Below are 17,492 nucleotides of genomic sequence, written 5' to 3'. Positions count from 1 at the left end.
GTATTTTAGTTCACATCTCATAGAAGTTTCTGAACAAATGATCTGAACATCTCCAAGACTGACCTACATCAAAACTCTGGGAAAGCTTGGAACAGACTCAGTCCACAGAGCCAGACTACAATTAGTCTGAAATAAACCCCACGAAGTGCACACACTGGGGACACTGACTCTACCTTACAGCTCCACTCCACAACCTTCTCCAGCTGCAGCACTGCTTGCTAATGTAAATATAATCAATGTGACAGGTACTGTCCATTCATTTATGAGAGCCTCAAGCAGCAGGAAGTAAACCCACAGGTTTAAGCTGCCAACATGCACCTTAAAAGCCTTAGAAAGGAGGCCTGTACAGGCTGCTCCTTTTCCTGGAGTAATGATAGCAGCAGTGTACCACCACTCATCCACTTTTGTTTCCACCCCTTTACAGGTTAGGAGTTTCAAAAGCTAGTGGGATACTCTAGAAAAGTTTTCTGAATAAAGAAAAAAATAGCCCACCTAAGATCGACATACTTCATGCATCACCTACGATTACTGTTTTACAAAACTTTTCAAGTAACCTTGCAGAGACAACTCAATCAGTGGTTCCATTGGAGGTGATGATAGCAAAGGAAGAGCAGCATGTACTCAATAATGCTTTTTATGACTTGCGTATCAGCTCAACCAACAAAGCCACCCAGAACAGAGGTTTTTTGTTTTTTAATAAACCACTATAACATTCGTTATTCCACTTGAATCAAAACATCATTTCTTTACAAATAGTTCCATCACTGAGATGTTCTTTCCTGTTACCAATTTTTTTTCTATAAAATTTTAAATAGAAGATCATGAGTTTCAAACATATACCTGCCTTTGGCAGGACCAACAAGCTGGTGAGACCAGACCAAAGCAGTACTGCATGAAAAACTTCCAATAACATGTTACCTCCTCTGCTCAACAAATCCTTACCATCTTTACTTCATTACCTCCTTGATAAAAACAATTCATTCATATGCTAACAATGCAGAGCCATGTTTGCTCTACATTCAGTAAAGGTCAAGTTCCTATACCGGGGTGCAGACACAAAAGTAGGATTATTGAAGATTATTGAACATTTTCTGTTAACACATTAATCCCATGAAAACTGAAAGAACTAATGACACTTTCCTTTGTGATTTAACTGGAAGTTTGTGGTTCTTGACATGTCATTACCATACTCACTAAAAAGCCATTTTAAATTCTCCAGCAGCCCAGTTTGAAACATCCTTAAGCTATGTTTTTCTGATCTGTTTCATGTTAACTCTCGTGAAAACAGACTTAAGCACCTAGTAGCATTATTTGTTTGAAAGAAAACTCAATGAAAACTCAACTCATCCCATCAAAGATGAAGAGAATCTATGCCAGGAGATAGTAATGTAGTGACATCATAAAATGACACACTGAAGTAATGTTAATGAGAAACTAATGGTGCACAGGGAAGAAAAGAATTGTGGGTAACATTTTCATAGCAGAACAAAAATACCTGGGCCTGAGTAATTTCCTTCAAAATTATAAGAAAGGCTGCTGTCTGCTGAGACACCTAATTTCCCCTTTTGGCATCATTCTCTACACGAAAACATCTCTGTGCTTTCCCTCCCAACACAGGGTTTTCCAAGAGCCAGAAGACTAATTTAACCTACACTCACTGGCAACCCTTATGTCTCAACATGCCAATAATGTCTCAAGAAACTGAGATGAGTTGAACTGCTCATCTCTAGAAACTAGAGATGAGCTACCCCAGCTCAGTAATTTCTTACCATCTCATGAAGATTTTCAGACCAGTTTTCTTCTGGAGTGACACTCATAAATTCTTCCAAATATTTATCTGACTTTATCATATGATACAAATATAAATTTGTACAACGCTTGAGCAAATGATAAGCAGTTTGAACAAAGTTTCCCACACTAGACATCTGTCTAAGGCTGAAAAACATCCAAACAGCTAAGGAATTTGCAAAGTTGTCTGTTAAGTAAAAGCAGTACTGATAATCTTTCTGGAAACTCTGCATCCTTGTTCTTACATCAGGGATCATCTTTCAGTTTCTCCTTTCTCATCTTCTCTAGTCAGAGGTCATTCTATTTGGGTAGTTTGTTTTTTATTAAGAAGCTGCAATTACTGGTCCAGATTTTGACATTAAATTCCCTGAACATTTTATGTATACATGATATGCTGGAGGTTGGGGCTAAACCTGACTCCTGTAAGATGCATAAAACATTTATGCTGCCTTCACACTGCTAACAGACAGTGAGAAAGAAGAAGTTACAATTCACACTCTGTACAGCTATAAGTCAAATCATGAAGACCATCAAGCATAAACTGAAGCACAGAATTTAAAAAGTAATACAAAGGGAAGGAACCAAGACAGCAAAGTTTTTATTTCAACTGTTTTCCAAAGAAATTACCACTGCTCTCCTCCAATTTACTGAGAAGAACAATATTCAGATTGAATCACTTCAGTTACTAAAAGGCCCAAGATCTGAAGAATGCTCCTTTTTTACAGGGCAGGGAAGTGCGGCACTGAATTCAGAGAGATCAGTGGACAGGTGACAAGAACTAAAAAAACAAACCCCTAACAAAATAGAGCATATTTGATTAAGGTAGTGGGCAGAAAGAATCAATACTAGGAAGAAAAACAAACATCTACGGACACAAAGATATGCATGGCCTGTCACAGTAAACACTCTCCACAGTTGAAACAGAGTCTGGAGCTTGGATTCTTTCACCAAGGCTTTCCCATTCACTTGGAAGAGACCATGCTTGTAAAAACCAATGGTTAGCTAATTATCTTCCAGTGCTGACTGGAAAAGAACAGCCATTTCCCACTTCCTAAGCTACAGCAGTAAACCTATATGGCAGATTTAAGCATTCTTATTGGACTGATGATGCAAGGCACTACCAAACGATCAATTTTCATTTTCAGTGGTTTTTTTTGAAAAAAAAAAAAAAACAAAAAAAAACAAAAAAAAACCCCAACAACCCAAGACCAAACGAAGCAACAGAAACCACACTGACAAGCCAAGCTCACCCCTGCCCTGCCGAACACTGCAGCAGCATTCAGCAAGATGTGCTGCAGCCTGCTCCATTTAAGGAGGACATTCAATACTCACTGAACACTGTTCTGTGCACATCCCCATCCCTTGCAGTCTAAATAAGCCCTGCTCCAAAGAGTAATACAAATACTTCATAAACACAGATTTTGACATCTACTACTAAGAGCAGATTTTAGTGCCTTTCCCTTTTGTAATACAGAAGCAACACCTTAATGTAAGAAATACTCTCTACTCTCCATTGGACCCCTGAGAGCAGTAGTTTTTGACAGTGAGCACGTGAAACTATTGTTCAACACACACATTTCACAGGCTTGAATTTCAATTGTAATAGGTTTTTATTTCTTGAGACAAGTTTACTAAATCAGAAGCACACCTAAGTGATTATCACTGGAAAAGTTTAGGAGAGCAGTCCACACCAGAGACAAGAAGAGAACTGGATTGTCCAGGATAACTACAAGACTACTCATTTCTTTCTCTTGTTCCTTACATCACTGACTGATCACTTCATGGCTACCACTATAAAAGAAAAATGGGTTCTCTATGCAGCCCTCTCCATACTACATTAATTACATTTCCCTCATCCTGCTGTTGTGTGCCTTAATTAAATCACTGCCCTATGTAAGAGCCTCCTCTAAAGATCTGCAGAACAAGAGATGAGGGCCTATGCAAATAAATAGAATCTACTATCCCAAACTTCAGAACATAGGATACACACATAATTAGTCCTCATTTCCAACTGATCCAAGCAGCTTTCCATTCTAAATGGATTGTCTCTTAACAAATCTCTGACCCTCAAGTGTTGATGCACTCTATCAAACACAAGTCCAGTACAGAAGATTTCATACACTCTGGATATGCAAACTCATAGTTAAGTGTTAAGGTACAGAAAATGCATGTAATAAACACATATAATGGATGTACTGAAGCCCGAGCCCACACATACACACGGGAGCTTGTCTACACCACATTAAGTGCTTTTAGTTAGCTGCTGACCTGTCAACATCATGATGAGTGCTAGTTTCAGCAGAAGTTTACCTTTAAAGTTAATGGTCAATTTATCCAGTGAAACAAACAGAACAAAATAAACAAACAAAAAAAGCACTTTACCAGAAACCCCTTGACTGTACTGTAACCTCCTTTAATCCAGTAATATTAGTAACAGTACTAAATTGCCTCATCATCTTTATTCCCTTTTTTCATTTTCACCGGGTGTCATAACTATAAAATACTTCTCTCCATATATAAGCAGCACAGAATCCCCACAGCCTCCAACCTGTACAGGACCCTGGAGCCAGTTCACCATCCCTCCCCCACACCATTTCAACTTTTCACAGCCTCAGCCAAAAACGCCTGCCTCCTCTCTCTATGCACAGACTAACTAACTCAGCAATACGAAAACTCCAGTTTCCCTTTTGCACAAATACCATTCCCCTGATACACACATGTATACATATCCTAACATAATCTTCACCCTGTGTGCAAATTTATCCTTCCCCCCATTTTCAACCATACCCAAACATCCACCCAAATCCCCCTCACTTTCCTGGAGTCCACAGTCATCCTCAAAAATTTACCTACAGGAAGACAGCATTGATGACTTAATAGACAGAAATTCAGAGTGCCTGATGCCTGTCAAAAACATATATAACTATAGTTCTACAGCTCCCTAGCACATGCACAGACTTTACTCCAAAAAGTACTATCATGATCCCAACACTGGGCATTTGCTACACGTTTCTCCATTTGTATTCCATGAGCCAAACAACAAATATCCAGCCTTTCCTTTCATTTCATTACAGGTGAAACATCAACTCACGTTTCCTCTCAAGTTTCCAGGACACAGACCACGTTGCTTTCTGCTCTAGCCCATCTCCACACAACAGACAGAGAACTTTCCCAGCTGGTGACAGCCAGGCATCTCTCTCAGCTCCCAGAGTGAGCAGCAGACAAACTAAAGCACAGCAGTAGGAACACGCATGACTTGCTGTCCACATACCAGCTCATATTACACACGAAGGTCTCGCACATTAAGTCTAACCACAGTGGCCACGAAACAAAACAAGTCCAGAACCTTGTAGCAACCTGTTACCACTGTGTCTGTAACTTGTACACAGGCTTCCCTAACACCCAAAGCCTCCCTCCTCCATAGCCTTTAGACGCCTTTCAACTTACCACCTTACTTCTCGCAACACACAGAAGCCTGTTTACCTATTACTCCTAAATTCACAGGCCTGCCTGTACCACCACTCCCAAACACGTGTGCTTTCACCCACCACCTGCATCCCCACGGTATAAACACATCCCTCAACCTACCGCAGCACACAAAATGAGATAGGTACAGATTTTATTAGCTGCCTCCAACTAAATTCATCAAAATGACGCCCTCCTTCCGAGAGAGATATTATTGTAAATTATAGTAAAAGTATATCCACTGGGTTGGCAGAGCCAGCAAGCTCCAAACTACGAGTAAGAACTGCTTTCAACTCCTTTCGCCTAAAGGCTCCCAGGCACTGCCCATCTGCCCGTGATTCCATCCCCAGCTCGTCACGAGCACCCAGCCCTCACAGCAGCTTATCCCCCGGCACCGGGGCCGTGCCGGCCGCTGCCCCCTGCCCGCCCCGCCCGCCCCGTCGGTATCACGGGCCCGGCCCGGCCCGGCGCTCCCCAGGGCCCGGCCCGTGCACGTGCGCGAGCCCGGCCCGCCGGCCGCCCCCCGCTCGGCTCCGGCCGCAGCCGCCGGCACACGGCGGACCCCTCCGGCGCCTTCCCCGGTGCCACCCCCGCGAGGCCGGGCCTGCCGGCTCCCCGGCCCCGGGGCCGTGCGGGGCCTGGGCCGTGTCAGCGCGGCCCCGGCCCTCCCTTCTCCCGCGGCGCGAGGAAAAGGCGGCCGGGCCTCGCGGCGCCCGCTCGCTCCCCGGGGGCGCACCCGCCGCACGCCGTGTTCGCTGCCTCCCCCGGCGCCGCGGCCCCGGCCCCGGCCCGGCCGCTCAGCCCCGGCCGCCCTCTCTACCTGTGTGCCCCGCGTTCCCCGGCGCCCGGCGGCGCTGCGGGGCCCGGCGCGGGTGCGGGCGGTGCTGGCTCGGGCTCAGGTGCGCGCCGCCCCGCGCTGGCCGCCGCCGGCCGCCGCCGCCGCCCGGTCGCGCACTCGGAGCGCCGCCAGCAGCGCGGACATGTTGGAGCCGCCGTCCCCCGGCCCGCGTCACCGCGCTCGGGAGAGCTGGGCGGGGCCAGGCTCACCCCGCCCGCCCCATCCCGCCGCCCATTGGCCGCCGACCCCGTCGGCACAGCCCTTCCTCGCTTTCATTGGTAGATGCGGTCGCCGCTCACACCCAGGCCCCGCCCAAAAGCTTTTCTCTGATTGGGTCTCCCCCGCCTGCTTTGGTAACTATTGGCTGCGGCTCTCGTCAGTCAAGACGACAGCGCACGGACTCCGTCTTTCTCCGCACTTTTTTTTTTCCGGCCTCGCAGCCTCGGGCAGGACTGACGGAAGCGGCTGTCAGCGAGCGCCCTCGCCCCTCCCAGCCTCCCTCCCGCCGCCACATCCCCTCCCTCCCGGCGGCGCGGTTTGCCTGCAGGCTATTGGCTCCCAGCGCCGCCACTCCCGCAGCCTCTCTCGCCCTGGCCGCCGCTTCGCCAAGGGGGCGTAAACCGACCCGCGGGGCCCTTTTCCTCATTGGTCGCTGCTCCTGCCAATCAAGCGCGGCCGGCGGGGCAGCGGAGCGCGGTCCGGCCCGCGCGCCGAGCCGCTCCGCACGGCGATTGGTCGCGGGGCGGGCGAGGGGCGCGCGACCTCCCCCGTGCCCCACGGGGGGCAGTGGGGAGTACCCGTATGTGCGCGCGATTACATCACCACCAGCCAATCAGAGCGCGCGGGGGCAGGTGTCCCGCCCGAGGGGGGCGGGGCCTGGCGCCCCAGGCGGGACCCGCTGCACCTCGCACGGCCCGGGGGGGCGGGAGCCGGGATCTCGGGCTGCCGTCGCTGCCGGTCGGGGCTGCTGGTGTTACCGCACCAAAGAGCGAGGCTGGAGGTGTCTCGGTCCTCTGCGTTCCCATCTGCCCGCGGGGCTCGAGTGCCGTGTCCTGGCTCAGGGATACTGGGGCCGCGGCCCCACTCGTGTGCCCGAATGAGTCGTCTCGGGGTCGCCCCTGGTACCCCACCGAGCCCTGCTGACACCGGGGCCGCCTGAAGAGTAGAATCACTGAATCACAGAATCGATCAGGTTGGAAAAGACTCCTGAGCTCATCGAGTCCAAGCCGTGACCAATCACCTCCATGTAACTAGAGCGTGGCGCCGAGTGCCACATCCAGGCTTTCCTTAAACACCTCCAGAGATGGTGACTCCACCATCACCTCCCTGGGCGGCCCATTCCAATGTCTAATCTCCCTTTCTCCGAAGAAACTCTTCCTGGTGCTCAGCCTAAACCTCCCCTGGCAAAGCTTGGGGCTAATTCCTCTCGTCCTGTCACTCACTACTTGCCTGGGAGAAGAGGCCGACCCCCACCACCTCCTTTCGGTGCTTGTAGAAGGTGCTAAGGTGACCCCTAAATCTCCCCCTAGCCCCGAGTCACGGCAGGTGGGAAGCGCAGGAACGGGCAGCCGCTCCCGCCGCCGCCGCTCCGGCCGCAGCCACAGCCTCGCCGCGGGAGGCCGGAATGAACACCCGGCGGGGGCTCGCCTGCCCTTCCGCTGCTGTCTTGCCCCAAAGCAAAACTGTTTATTCAGGAAAGAACATGAAAATCTGTCTGATCCCTCGTAATCCCGTGCTATTCCTACCTTTCTCAGTCAATGGCTGGCTGAAGCCAGCTGCCGTTCACCTCGCTGGAGAGGGACCCCACTCGTGCCCCTACAGCTCTGTATGGCTGTTCAGCTGCTGCAGTCATACCCTATAGGCTTTCCTGCAAAGCTGGAAGGGATATCCTTGCCTTACACTCCCGAGAACCCAAACTTTAATGTGCTGTCTGTAGAAATGGCATAATAATTCCCACACCGTAGTTTGCTGACACCTCTGTCCCTTTCCTTACTTCGAGGTGTTTCCTCCCCACACACTGAATCCATCAGCGTGAGTGAACGCCGGTCACATGCAGGACTTGACACCACGGCTCAAAACACTGTTTGTAAAGCATTTTTATTTATTCTTCTATTCATTTTCTGGAGTGTTTACAAAAGGAACTGACTCTGAAAAAGATGAGAGCTTTTCTATCTAGAGTTGAAATTCTCTCCCAGTCTTCCACACGATGGGATTATTTTCCCAGGGCCTCCGGAGTTATGTCCACAGTGCAGAAAACACTGTGCAGCTTTTACCTCCAAGGTCATGGGCACCATCACTCACGGTAGAAAATCCTTGCACAGAGCTCTGAGGGTGTGACTGATGCAGCTGCCTCTCTAAGAGCCGATGCTTTGCTCTCTGTGGGTTCAAATGCATCCATTCCACACTGAGAAGTTGGGATAGTCCACCCCTGTGTGCCAGGGCTGCTTCCCAGAGCTCCCTACCAGTTGATAGAGCTGAATGAGAATGAAACTTAGATTGCCTCAGCACAGGCACTCGTGAGCCAGTTCAGAAAGAGCCAGAATGCTGAGACTGCGGTTCCCCTTCTGTCATAGAAAACTTGCTCACAGACAAGCTAATTTGAGTGCCCAGACCCAGCTGCCAATCAACCTAGTTAACTTTGCAGTGTCCACATGATCTGGGACTCAAGATACTTTTATATAGCTAGGGATCTTTTTTCTTTTTTTTTTCCTTTCCTCAGGCTTATATCTCATAGTCATTTAAATATAATTCATGTATTATTAAAGCAATGACAAATCTGCCTAAAAATTGCTATATCTTAGGGTTGATTAATGCAAAATTTATTTAGCCTAGATATTTCTTGGAGTTTTGAAACTGTTTTTTATTTCAAGAGATTCACCAAGAATTTTTTGAGAGCTTGACACTTTTTAAAGTAATGGTATATGCTGCACAGATTTCAGCAGGTATAGAACTGGGCTGTAATTTTATCAGGTCCCTGTTTGCATCCTCTACTTTGCTTCTTGGGTACCTGCCAGAGAGATACCCTGGGTAGCATTAGATAATTTTGCTGAGTATGTACATTGTATACTCAGCTACTACTGACTCTTCCCTCCAATTTACTGTAGCAGCCACTCTTTCTCCAGTGATGACTAAAACAAAAATCTACAGAAATTCTGCAAGAAATCACAAATTAGACTTTGAGTTGTCATTCAAACCTTCTGACCCTGCCTTTCTCCTCACTTCTAGGTTTTACAAGGGTTCTGATCCCCTTCCTTTCACCTACAGCTCTAATTTCATATATGGTTTTATAACAAGTTTGGAAAAAGTAAAATACTCTCTTTCCATATCATCTTACTAGGTGTACAACCTTTGCAATTCTTTGGGAAGAATGGACTCCCCAAAATAATAAATATTACCCTACATTTTCTCTAAAGTAATAAGTGATATCCCCTACTGCTTTTCAAACATGACCTGCTTAAATGTTAGTGATTAACTGAAAACCTACACTGTGCCCACGAGTCCATAGCCCAGTGTAAACAGCACATTCCTAATCAGTAGAAAATGTGCATATCTGGCTGGTTTCTGTGGGCTAAAACTCAACGCTGGCATTGCTCAAGAGGTGTGTGTGGCAAGAAGCAAGCAGCAGTGACAGGCAGCAGGGGCAGGCAGTGAAGTAATAAGTAGGTGAAATAATGGTTTGTATGTGGCAATGTGGAGTTAATGGCTAATCCAGGGATTTTGTGCCATTTCATGGCTGGCTCCAGTTAAGCTTTGTTTAAGATTACCAAGGCAGGATATTTGTGGGAATACTTGTGTGTTGGATCAACGGTGATGTGTGCATGCCTCAAAGAGTCGGCATTTTTTAACACATGCAATGCCCATTTTATTCTTAGTGGTGGTGAAAATAACTATGCACTACAGAAATGGTGATAAATAGGAAATAGATAGTATGGGACAAAGGTAATTTGCAAACAGCTTTGATACTGCACTAAAGAGGAATGAAGGTGAGTTCTTCTACAGGGTTTTTAAAATTCCCATTTTTGAATTTTCTATTGTTACTGGTGGGGCGATTTGTCCTTTTAGCAGTAGCTGTTGACAAATCTCAATAATTGCATTTGTTTAATGTTCAAATTAATGAGCTGTAAATCAGGTCCTGCCAAAAATCAGTACCTTTGGGAAGCTACTTGATCTGACAGTGTTTTCATGCAATTTTCTCAGCTTTTACCTCTGTTTTTTAAACGTTAGCTGGTTGTCTGAAGCATGTCTACATCTAGTGTTTTAGCTGGCCTTCGGACTAGTTTGACAAATGGTGGCTGCTCTGGTTTCACAAGAAGGCATTCTCAGACACTGACAATATTTATGGTACATGGTTACTTTTTTATCTGCAAAGCAAACAAACTCTTTCATTTTCAGCTGAGTAAACTTCCCATGGAAACTAATTCACTTAACAACAGTAGTTAGTTCTTCACCACTTGCCTGGGTACCCCTTCTAGATTGCACCATCTGTGAAGAAAGGAAGGAAATCACCACAGATAATAAGGTCACCTTCACATTAAGAAATGAACAGGGAAAATTTTGAAAGTTTCATGTAACATATTGCCTTGGTTTTGCTCAACAAGAGGAAGACTAAATGTTAATACAGCAATGGGGAATAGAAAGAATGTAGGATGGGTAGCAAAGAAAAAAGGATGTATACAGACAAAAGCAAAAAAGTAAGTTACTGTGTCAAAATGAAATAATTGAGAAGTGGATATGCTATTTCCAGTACTTTGGGGAAAAAAAACCAAACATGGAGGAATTTTAGAAAACAGTTCAGGACGCCCTCCTTGTGATAAAAGAACACTCAGTTCCTAACCAGAACATGTGGATTAGTGGATTAGAGGCAATTTGTGGTTGAGCAAACACAGAAGTAAAAAGTGTGTAGTAATATTCTATGTCAAAGAAGTGATGTTTTGCAAATAAAAGGTGAATAATAAAGCAACTCAAAATTCAGTTCTGATATATTTTTGGAAAAGATGGTTGCAGATTTTACTGAGAGAAGAGGGCCTTAAGATCATTCCAGACTCCAGGTGGAAAGTTTGGAAGTAATTAGAAAACTCCATGTTGCTGAAGAGATGGTACTGCTTGGTTCAAAGAAGTAGCCAGTGAGATTTCCAATTCTCATTTAATAATTTGGGGAATACATGCTACTCATAGATGGGACCAGACATTCTGGACTGTGGTAGTAATTTAAATTTTTCTCCAAACTGTCACTGAGCCTGTAAATAGTATTGCTTTTGGGTGGTTCAGGAATATGCTCTCAAAGGCCTGATGGTAAGTAATAACCCTGGAGTCAGTGATCACAACTTGTGTGATGAAAGGTAAGGGTGAAAGAAAATAGAACATTCTCAACTTCAGAAAGGGAAACTGTGATAAGTGAAGGGACCTGGCAACAAAATCATCTTGTATAATGAAAACTTGAACATGGGAGAAACCTTAGGTACCTTGAAACCAAATGACTGGGATCCTGTATCTCATAGAAGGCAAAATGGCTTTGAGGTAGAAGCCTCAAGCATAAGTAGAAAAGAAGTGGCATCAAGAGAGGGGTAAGAATTACAAGCAGAGAGCATTAAACAGAAAAAAGATCTGGTTCAGGAAGGATCTCAAACATCAATAAGTGGGAGAATTTATCTGGAAAATCAGGCTGATTTATGAAAAAAACCAGCATCTTAAAAAACAGCAAGATATTATCCAGCTGTGATATAATAGTGTAAGAAGGAAGTGATGTTGCTTTCCGTTGAGGAAGAAGTGGGGTTTAGAAATAGTCTACATCTGATTCTAAAACTAAATGCATATTTTTCCCTCAATTTTCAGTAAATATGTTGATCTTGAACATGGGGTTGGAGGGCAGGATGGCTAATAGCTAGGAGGAAAAGGAAATTGCTAGTATTATATATAAGATCAAAGTAAAACACAGTCTACAGCTTCTGGGCAGAAAGAACAGATAATGCCCATTCCAGAAGTCAGAAAATCGCATCAAATGAAATCACTTGTCTGGTAGTAAGCTTTTTAAAGTAAGTATATCAGGAAATGAGAAAGTGTAATGTTTGTTTACTAAAGGTGGGCTTTACCAGATTAACCTAAGATCTTCCTTTGATAATATCTTTCAACTTCTAGATAAAGGAGGAGATGGCAGGAATTAGCAGAGCAGTACCAGAGACTACTGGAGGTGATGGAGTATCCATAGAGGATAAAGCAAAATCTAATGATCAGAAATGAAGTGTCTGAGTAAAGGTGGTTCTCTTTTCTTCCTACCACCACAACCCCCCACACTCCCCCAGTGCCCAGGATGTTTTGGGCTTAAACCTACTGGATATATTCTTTAATGATGCTGATGCAAGAAAGTGGTGGGGGATAAATTTGTAAATGACCCAGTGCTTAGGGGTACCAACAGTAAAGATAACTAGGAAAACACATACATTAAAACTAATGGAGAAATAGAAATGCGGTTAACTTGAAGAGTATAAAAGCAGGACCTTAGTATAAGAAATTTTCACCAGCTGCTGGGAGCTCATCATTTCAAAAAGATGACAAAGAAGGACAGACTATGGAAGTTTATCACAGCATGATATGAAATGTCATTCAGCTTCAGCATTAGAATGACAAATGCAGTCTTAAGCGTGGCTGGGCAACAGGTTAAGTGCCTTCACACAGGCATTTAATTGGCAGTGTGGAAGTACTTATTCGGAGATGCACACAAGCAGCCATGAGCTGGCTTTGAGATGTAACAAACTGGAGGGGTTGTTGTGCCATGATTATTTCTGTTGCCTTCATTTCAGCTTTGTTCATGTTGTTAAATTGGGTAGGGACAGACAGCCACAAGCTGTCAAGCCAGTTTGTAATTAAGCCATGACTTAGCATGGCTTAATAAGTTACTACACCACAGACAAGCTGTAATAGCTGCCTCCGTGTGTGTGTGTGCTCCCAGCTCAGCCAGCTGCCGAAGGAAAACATGTTCATTTCAGCTATGACAGGCTGCCATAGCACCCTAGCTGATAAGGAATAATTTGCCTGGCTAACTCAGTAACTTGTGTTCACACTTTTCTTCTCTGCCTCTGGGAAGCTCAGAACTCAGTGCAGTATTGTGGTAGCGCAGGACACAGATCAGAAATGTCAGTTTTGTTAATTTCTTGCTGTCTCCTGTTCCAGTCTAAAATATTGCTAAACATATTGCTTTGGTGTTAGAATACCACCTTTTGCTTAGACTACTCTCATCCATCATCCCTAATGTGTCTTCATCTTTATTACTGCCCTAGTTTGTTCTTCACTGACTATCTGGACTTTAGAATAATCTTTTCTACCTTTGACTGAAGTATTTTAAGAGAACTTAGTATGTTTTAAGATAGTCTGTCACTGACATATTTTATGAAAAATACTTTAGTTAGGATCTTTTCTCCTGAGAAGCTTCAGGTTCTCCATGTTTTGCTGCTTTGGAATGTGATTTGGAGAATTGTTTACCCAGCATGTGAAATTGTTTCTACTTGATGACCAATGACGGCCACCTGTGTTGAGGCTGTGAGCAGTCACAAGATTTTCTTATCATTCCTTTCTATTCCTTGCTAGCCTTCTGATGAAATCCTTTCTTCTATTCTTTTAGAATAGTTTTAATACATCATTGTCTTTTAATATAATATATATTATAAAATAATAAGTCAGCCTTCTGAAACATGGAGTCAAGATTCTCATCTCTTCCCTTGTTGGGGTAGCCTGCAAATTCCACAATAGTCCAAATTAAGCATGCCAACTGTAAAATATTTATGTTCTTATTGTCTTTTAAGCTTATGTTATTGAAGAAGTTGGTCAAGTTTCCCTAACAAGCTTGCTTTTAAGCTCCATAAAATAGATGAATTCTGGTAACAATATCCTCTCAATTTTCAAACATCTTTCAAATGCTGCATAGACACAAAGTTTTATAGCTGAGACCATTCTAATGAAAATTTAAAAGTAAGCATGAGAGTAAAAACAAAAATAAGCCTGAAGAGTTTATCCTTGAAATATGTAAATATTAAATGAGATCTCTTACTGTCAATGCAATTCCATTGCTACTTTTTGCTGCCCACTTACACTTCTTTCCTAATCATAATCTCCAATAGCAATTTAATGACAAGTTAACAGCTTCTTATTTAATCTTTGTGATAGTTCCTAATTCATTTGGAATTATCATTACTGTTAATTCAATTAATTCATTACTGTTAATTATCAATGCTGTTAATATTTTACCTTTCCTTACAGTAACTATGATAAGTAATTACCTGGGAGAGTGGCAAAGGTTAATTCATAAAATCAGTGGCACTTTAAAAATACCTTCCCACGTTTCCATTCACTGTCATCTCTCTTTATCCCCATTGCTGAGGAAGAATAAGAGCTTGAGGACCCCAGTGAGAGCAGGGGCTTGTAGCACACACTGTTCTCATGGGTAAGTGAAGCTGCCTGGAATGGGGCAACACATCAGGCAGGAGCAATCTGATCTATGTGAGTGGTCTGTATTATTCAAGGATGTTTCTGCTGAGGGCATTCTGTTAAGATCAGAGGAGCTGTTAAACTGGAATAGATGTGACTCACCATCCTTCTGAGGGGAAAAGCACCAGCAACCGAACTGTGCAGTGTGAAGGGCAGCCCTAATACACATTTGAAACATTAACAATGAACAAAACAGGTCCTGAGGAGTTTTTTTTCTTCAAGACAAAGGGGGTAAAAAGGTCTTCTCACAGAAACTTCATGCATGTCCAGTAGAGCACTGAACCTTTTCCTGAAGCTTCTGCTGAACTGCAGCTGGGGCTGCTGAGTAATTTACACATGCATGCAACTGATGAATACCAGTTTAAGTAGAAAGGAAAAGTGGCCAGAAATCAATCAAACTAAGGAAATTCAGCTTGTGGCAAGGGAAGGGTCCCTTTTTCTTAAATCTCATAACAGCTAAGCACTGCTGCTGGTATCCTTGCCAGTGGTGCATAACCCCAGAGGAAGTGGCCCAGCAGGCCAGAGCTGCAGATGGGACTGTTGTGAACTTGCTAATGGAAACACTCGGTGGTGACTCAGTTAAAGGGTTGCCAACAGCCAACTCTTCCAGTGAGATCAACAGGCTGCACACCAGCTTGGGAGGTAAAGGTAATGAGTAGGATTGACAAGAAGGGTAACACTGGCTCCAAATGGAGCCCCTCATTCAAGGAAAAAAATAATTAATTATTCCTTTTCTGCATTTTTCTAGGGTAGTTTGATGGGTGCTGTCCCTGACCATCAAAGCTGCCCATGTCAGACACTGTCACATTACAGCTATTTCAATTTTAAGCTCTGAACAAAAAGCTTTGCTTTCCACATGCAAAATCCATGTATGTCCCATGTTGTCTTGCACAGTTCATTAACGCTCCTAATTTTAAAACATATTAGCATATAATGAATCTTCACAAAGAAAAACAAAACAACGTAGGCCAGGTTCCATGTTGTTGCTTATTACCCTTTTTTTTCAATTAATGGTGTTTGGGGGTTTTTTTCCACCTATACACCAACAAAACAACTGTTTTAAGATTTTAAAATTATCATCAAATCCTTTGTCTAGGTATTAAAACACTCCTAAAAAAGAAAATGTGTGTATTTCTTGCTAGCATATCTGCATGAATATAATTCATGACAAGGGTAATAATTTATATAAGCTATTCTGGATTCTAGAAATTATATTAGTGTCTGGACAGGGAAAAAAACCCAACACTCAGATACATTCTCACCATGGTGACCTACGAGAGAACTGTCACAACAGAAGCTGCTGTTGCCACTACAATTTCCAGAGCTCCTGCTGTTCGTGTTGCTGCCGAAGAGAAAATCCACTGCCCTTCACTGCACTTAAAGCTCAGTAAGATCAGATTGCAGCTCAAAGATAATGTTCACACTTTACTGTACATCAGTATCAAAGAGAAAATGAGATGATCAAAATATGCCAGCCATAATAACAGTGTCAACATGAAGTGTGCTGTTTATTTCCTTTGAGGTACCGAGCGCTCTGACTCCCTCCTGTTACAGCAAAGACAAACCAGCATCATGATCGCAGCCTTTGGGGTCAGCTCTGCTCAGGCCAGAGGACCACCAGGCTTAGCAGGAATACAAGGCAGGTAAAAAGTAGAGGAATGATTCCCCCTCAAAGGAAAAAGAAAATCATAATGTTTTTGAAACAGAAAAATAAAATAGTAGTTACAGTTATATGAGAGAAAATATAAAATAAGAACAGTCTTGTTGACTCTCTGCACAATGATGGTTACAAACTCCGTTCCCACACTCCACCAAAGGACTGTCAGTTACTATAAGCACATTGGGAAAGCCCTTTTTGCCAGCTAGAGAACCGCTAGGTCAGAGAAATGTGTAAAGCACACCTTTTTAACAGGCTACTGATCCCCCAACTAAATAAGCGTGTTTCAAATTATTGGTCTATTTTCTAATATTTTCTAATTTTGAAGATTATCAAAAGCTAGTAACAAGGGGACATCAGAATTTAAATGTGAATGTTCCACTTTGCAGAAATGAGCAGTTTCATGAATTTTATACTCTGCAGTACAAAAATGAAACAAAACCAACAAAGCCTTGATGATAGGACTTGACATTTTAAAAGCAGTATTTCTGAAAGTGAAAGGGCCCCCAGAAGACCTCTGATTAGCCTGCTCATGATCAAGAAACTCTGGAATAAATAACTCTGCAACTGCCAGGGTATCTATAATTAACTACGGTTAAGGGAATTAGAGTTGGAAGTTACTGTGATAGTTGCAAAGTTTCTGATATAATAAAGTGAAGAAGTAAGAGGAAAGAAATTATTTGAGGCTATGCTCCAGACTCTAAACTAATCATCATTATTAGTGGCATCTCATGTCTGAGCCCTATGAATAAAGCAATCCATTATTCACAAGCTATGAGGTTAGGATGTGATGTACAGTTGATAGGTTTATTATATGTAATTTAGGAGATCTTAAAAAGGCATAAAAAAAAGTTCATGAAAGAAGTTGCACTGCCTGGGAAATGGAGATCCAAATCAAGTTGTAATTCAACTGACTTTCCAAGCAGGAAGGTAAACCTACATTTGGAAATCACGTGTCAAAGGATCACTGTGTCTCAGAGATTATTCCATTTGAGGCAAGAGAAAACAGGTTTCATTTGCATTCACCTAAACAACTCTGGTTGGTCAAAACTGACATACTTTATATTGGAATCGCCTCTAAATTGAAGGAAGCAAGGGAAGGGCAATGGTCCAAAGAAATGTTCTGAGGTTTAGCCTCTCTTGCAGTTGGGAATTCCCTCATGCTTTGGGCGGAGGCAGGAAAAACCCAGCAGAGAAGCAGATCCTGATCCTGATCCTGATCCTGTTCCTGTACTGGTTCCTTGATTCCCAGAGGCAAGCTGTGAG

General features: G+C 43.7%; 1 protein-coding gene across 5 annotated transcripts in view; it reads right to left on the bottom strand.

The window, feature by feature from the left end:
- The window catches only part of PPM1B (protein phosphatase, Mg2+/Mn2+ dependent 1B), a 62,164-nt gene extending 55,380 nt beyond the window's left edge, over positions 1 to 6,784 (bottom strand). For 4 of the 5 annotated variants that reach the window (XM_071427456.1, XM_071427465.1, XM_071427436.1 and 1 more), the window contains exon 1: positions 6,074 to 6,211. The gene's annotated coding sequence lies outside the window, so the exon portion shown is untranslated. Of the gene's footprint in view, positions 1 to 6,073; positions 6,212 to 6,632 lie in introns of those variants that run through there. The other variant, XM_071427447.1, reaches the window with a different exon arrangement.
- Positions 6,785 to 17,492: the final 10,708 nt, after the last annotated feature.

The sequence above is a fragment of the Agelaius tricolor genome, unplaced genomic scaffold (genome assembly GCF_023055355.1).
Source record: "Agelaius tricolor isolate 1412-34295 unplaced genomic scaffold, bAgeTri1.0.p SCAF_1, whole genome shotgun sequence".
Classification (NCBI taxonomy): Eukaryota; Metazoa; Chordata; class Aves; order Passeriformes; family Icteridae; genus Agelaius; species Agelaius tricolor.
Note: the sequence above shows the minus strand (reverse complement) of the source record. Positions and strands in the feature narration are given on the sequence as shown.